This window comes from Triticum aestivum, chromosome 5B (assembly GCF_018294505.1).
Source record: "Triticum aestivum cultivar Chinese Spring chromosome 5B, IWGSC CS RefSeq v2.1, whole genome shotgun sequence".
Lineage (NCBI taxonomy): Eukaryota > Viridiplantae > Streptophyta > Magnoliopsida > Poales > Poaceae > Triticum > Triticum aestivum.
Window position 1 is genome coordinate 598,839,490 of NC_057807.1, and position 5,431 is coordinate 598,844,920.

A 5,431-nucleotide genomic window follows, 5' to 3' on the forward strand; every position below is an offset into this window, starting at 1 on the left:
GACTGCACCCCTGCTTTTTACAAACATGTACGCTCCGACTGAACATTATCTCAAACAAAAAGTTTAGATGATCTAGCCAGCTTCGCTCCTCCTCTAACCCAACCGTGGATCATCCTATCCTAGGCGATTTTAATCTCATGCGTGAGCCAGGTATAAAGAACATCAGAGCAACTCCAATGGGCGACCCACTTCGTCCGCTGCCGTTCGTTTGGGTCGGCGCGGACACAAAAGGTGGCCCAACGCGCCGACCCAATCGGACGCGCGTCCGTTTTTCGTCCGCGGCGACCCATTCCCGGCCCAATTTTATGCCGGATTTGCGGAGGCGCGGACACGTGACGGACGCGCGCGCCTACTCCTCTCCCCGGACCCGCCGGTCGGTGGCAGCAAGCACTATTTCCCTCCATTTTCCCCAAAACCCTCCCGCCCGAGCGCACTCCCGCCCCGCACCCGCCATGAACGACGATCTCGACCTCGACGCTGCCGCTGGCCTCGCCTCCCTCGCCTCGTCCGGCATGAAGTCCGCCCCCTCCGGCAAAGGCAAGCCCCGTGCCCCGCGGAAAACCGCTGCCGCGGCCAAGCCAAAGAAGGTGCTGACGCCCGAACAACGGGCGGCGGAGTCGGCCAAGAGGAAGAGCTGGAGGCACGCCGCGGACACAAGGGGTGAAGCCGTCGCGGCTGCCGCCATCGCCGCCGCCGTGCAGCAGGAGGTCACCAACGCCCGCGTCACGGCAGCAACAAGGGAGGCGCTCTACATGCTAGGGTTAAACCCTAGCCAGCACGGCCTCGTCAACGCCGTCGTGGCCGCCGCGACCAGCATCAGTTCGTCCGCATTCCCTCAGATAGTGCTGCCTGACTCGCCCCGCGCGTCGGCATGCACCCCGATACTTGACTTCCACGTGTATCCGCAGGCATCGCGCCTCTCCGGGGAGTGCTCGCCCGAAGTGAGCGTGGTGGCGCCTTCCACGCCCGCGCCCGTGCCCATCGACCTGAACGCCACACCGGTAGCCGGTGGCTCATCATCCGGAGGCGTGAGGAAACGCACGCGGCAGATGCCGACCGACGTGCTACCGGACACCCGCAACCTGTTCGACGAAATGCCGGCCGTCGGCGACGAGGACTACATGCAGAACCTCATCTTCGAGGGCGGTGCGCCGGCCGCTTGCTATGACCCCGACGAGACACAAAGTCAGGACGGCTGGGGGGTGTTCACGCCGGGCGCTGGCTATGATCAGTCGGCCTTCATGCGTGATCAGGTTGGCATGGACCTGGACGGCTTCCCACTTGACCACAAGTTTCCGGATAACTACGGGCAAGAGGAAGAAGACGAGTGCGACATCGAAGTGGAGCCTTTGTTTGAGGACGAGCTCGCCAACCAAGCCTTCGGGCCAAAGCCGAAGCGCAAGAGCAAGCGCATGAAGGCATACACGGCGGCCGAGGACAAGCTTCTTTGTAGGCATCTATCAAGTTCATGCTTGCGTGTTCATTTGCATCCTATTTGTGCCAACATGTTTGCATGAAAATATTTGCAGGCATTCAAGGTCCAACATAATGACAAGTGCTTCAACCTCTCCCATTGCTATAGGGTCATCAAAAAATATGAGGAGAAGTTCAGGGCGCAATATGCCACCCTCAAGTCGCGCGGGGGAAAGGAAGCCGTGGAGGAGGTTGGGGACGGCGAGCCGGCTCGGCCGCGGGGGAAGACCAACTCCAAGAAGTAGGACAAGCGGGATGCAGCATCGAATGCCTTGATCGCAAGCGTGAAGGGCATGATGAACAAGAAGGATTCAAGAGAGGAGGAGCGCCGGCATTTTAAAGAGGAGCAAATGAACGCCTTCATGGAGATCCAAACAAGGAGGCTAGAGATGGATGCGGAGAAGCAAGCCAAGATGCTTGAGTTGGAGGCGGAGAAGCAAGCGAAGATGCTCGAGATCGAGGCCGCCAACGCCAAGACCAAGGCCAAAGAAGTGGCTCTCGCAAACATGATGACCGGGGTGAAGATCATGAAGGTGGATCTCAACACCGTGTCGCCAAGGAAGAGGCCATGGTTCGAGAAAATGCAGGCGGACATGCTCAAGTTCACCGACGAGTGATCTCATGGCTGCGAGCGCCTTCTTTTTTGTATGCCGGCTTGTGCGCTGGCATGACCACGGGGCCGTGATGGCGTGGTCGAACTCAAGTCCCACCCTTTTTTGTGTGCTGGCATGTGTGCCGGCCGCTGGCGAGTGAGTCAGCATGAACTATGTGGTGCATTTTTTAAAGCTGGCATGATGCTGACATGAGACATGGCCGCTGACAAGATCTATGGCCGCGGGCTTTTTAAAAATTTGAGTGCGGACATGAAAATGGGTCGGCGCGTTGGACGCACTGCCGATCCAAATACAAAACAGAACGGACGCCGGGCGAGCGGCCGATCCAAACGAACATAAAGCGGACAAATGCACCGTCCGTTTACGTCGGCCCGTTGAAGTTGCTCTCAACACGTTCCTACGGAGCCGAGGTACGACATGTTTAACATCACTTTAAATGCTCTGGCCCTCATTGAACTACCCCTATTGACCCCAAGTTTACCTGGTACGCAGCCGACCCACTCTACAATTAAAAATCTTAATCTTCGCCTCATGCGATGAACAATAAACGCAGCAGAGCACAACCTTCGCCTCTTGATAATAAAAATTCTCAACGTACTATCCGGGAAAAGGTTTTATATTGGGTTCAGAGAGGGAAACTGAACTTTGCACTGGATGAGGATGAAAATACGCGTTTCTTCCATGCCTCTGCAACGGCATGGCTTCACCGGAACAAGATCGTCTCTCTCAACCTTAATAGTCAGACCATATTCTGTCATGACGCAGAGGCAAAACTTCTCGGGAACAAGACTAAGCAGTACTGGAATTTAGTATTTTGCCGAATACCGAAAAACTCCACGTACCGTTTCACACTCGGCGACGCCTTTGCCTATTATTGTTCTCGGCCCCGAGGACTCGGCCCGAATCCTACCAGCAAGCTGAGTTTGCCAAGAACCAGAACACAGGGACTCGGCAAAGTCTTTGCCGAGTGCTAAACGGTGATTCGGCAACAAAAAAAAAAGACTTGACGGGCCGGACGGAGAGGGCAGGTGCCATGTGGTTGAAACTTTGCCGACTACTTGTAACAGGTACTCGGCGCACATGAAAGCCAATGAGTGAAACACGCCGCCTCAATTATTTGCCGAGTTGTTGGTTGCAAATTCGGCAAACTACGTCTATGCCGAGTAGGCCCACTCGGCGATACAGTGCCAGGCAAGCCCGAGCGGCCCATGTTTGCCGAGATCCCGGCCTTCCTTCCAGAGGACACGTGGCTTCTTTGCCGAGATGTGTTCTTGGCAAACTTGTTTTACCGAGTGGCGTACTAGGCAAAGATGAAGTCATATCTTCTATTTTATTTGGGTCTACATCAGCCCTGGAACAAAGACATATAAACAGCAAAAAATTGTCCCCAGACGGTACCACATCATAGGCAATGCATAAGAATCATAAAAAGTTCAATATTCTTCATCAAATTAACTAAAGCATCATAACAAGTCTAAACCTCTTCATCAACCTAACTAAAGCATCGCTACAAGTCTCAAATAGTCACTAAAACCTCACCGTGACCCATTTGTGTTACATTTTTTGATAAAGAGTGGATTCTATTGACTCAAAGTAGAGCATCAAGAAGATACAAATACAATGAGCATGCACACCTGGCCTCTGCATAACTAGAATGCACACAACCAACACTAACACACACAAAAACAGGCCGGCAAATAGCAAAGTCATATAAGACCGAAGCTATGTTAGACCGGAGAAAAAAAAACAAAGCAATCAGATCCTCGATCGGCAAACTACAACAATGACAATATCCACACCAACTATCTTGTGACAACATACATATGACAATGTTCTTCAACAGCAACACCTTCAGGAAGGAAGCGACGCTCAAGCGCCGCCGTCACCAGATTACAAGCATCAAACTAATAAAGATCACAAGTAGGACAAAGAGATTCTTCATCCACTTCCACCCGGTCTGATTTCTTCCTACTTGGAGCAAATACATGAGTAAGGATGCTCTCACTCCTCTCTAGTATCATATCCTTTGTAGCAATTGTCTTTGTAACGATTGACTTGTTCATGGCATGCTTTCCATGAATCATGGACTCCTGGATGTGTACCTGAGTACACCACATACCACCTCATCTACAAAAGGGAGAATAACAAAATTTCAACACATAACAAAGCGTGAGACATATATAAGCAATATAAGGCTTCATGATTCATATACCGAAAGCATCAAGAAGTTGCCATCCGAGTCCACATCATCATCTACATAAGTACACCATCCCTACATCATTGTCAAGCTATCAAACACATTACTACAAGAATGGAGATATACTCCGAGGCATAGTCAGTGAAGCCAGTGATCATGGTGTGAGAGGAGGTGGGGTTATCCCCCACATTGGAGGAGCAAGCGTTGTCTGGAATGATGTTGAGTGCCGGGCGAACCCTCACCTTACGTGCCTGGCCCTCGCTCTCCTTAGTAGGTGGATTCTTCTTGGACAGCTCCTGAAAATGCTTTAGTAGGATGAGCTAGGGGTGCTCCTTAAGGATCAAATCTGTAAGAATTCAGGAGGCCATTGAAACAATGTCGGATCTACATTTTCTTCAGCGAATAAGCAAAACATAATTATGGAAAAACTACAATGAACAGAAAATTAAAACAACATATGATGAACAAGATTCGGATAAGTATTTCGTACATTTCGTTCTTTCTGTGCAATCATGTCGAGAAAAATAGAAGCCGTGGTTCTTTGATACGTTGTCTTTGTTGCACAAGACTCTGCACTCATTGCAAATTGGGCACTACAAAAGTACCAACAGACAATTTAGTACTAGGATATGATATGAGCGAGATTAACAAGGATAGATCATCATTTACCTCCACATGAACTGCATTGGGGTCGACTGCGGTTTTTTCGTGGTTCGACTTAGATGGGCAACCTCCACAGCCAATGGCAAACGGTGTCGTCCTCGTGAACGATTGTCGCCGTGGACATCCTAGAAATGGTAGCACGAACGTCTGGTAGAAGTGTGAGCAGGACAGATCTACGGGAGGAGAGTAGAAATGAAGAAGAAGAAGATGGGGAAAGAAGACTAAGAAAGAAGATGAGCCACCTATCTCTGCGCCCTGCAAATATTAATGTTAGGTAGTAATAAATAATTAGCAAGTGATCCACAAAAATAGGCACAAGTTCTGACAAAGAAAACTGAATACATACTGTAAATTTCATGACAGACATGTCGGTTTCATAGGCTGTAAGCTGGCAGAACAAAAGAAAATATTAATGCACTGAAAATAAACCAAAATGATAGAAAACACGGTGCACTTTGAAGAAGGAAAATAAAATGTATGTGGT

General features: G+C 50.3%; 1 long non-coding RNA gene across 1 annotated transcript; it reads right to left on the minus strand.

Moving 5' to 3' along the window:
- Positions 1 to 4,252: 4,252 nt before the first annotated feature.
- On the minus strand, positions 4,253 to 4,875 carry LOC123117082 (uncharacterized). The gene is made up of 3 exons (XR_006457285.1): positions 4,775 to 4,875; positions 4,527 to 4,630; positions 4,253 to 4,359 (listed from the first exon to the last, which is right to left on the minus strand). It is a non-coding gene; the product is annotated as an uncharacterized lncRNA (long non-coding RNA).
- Positions 4,876 to 5,431: the final 556 nt, after the last annotated feature.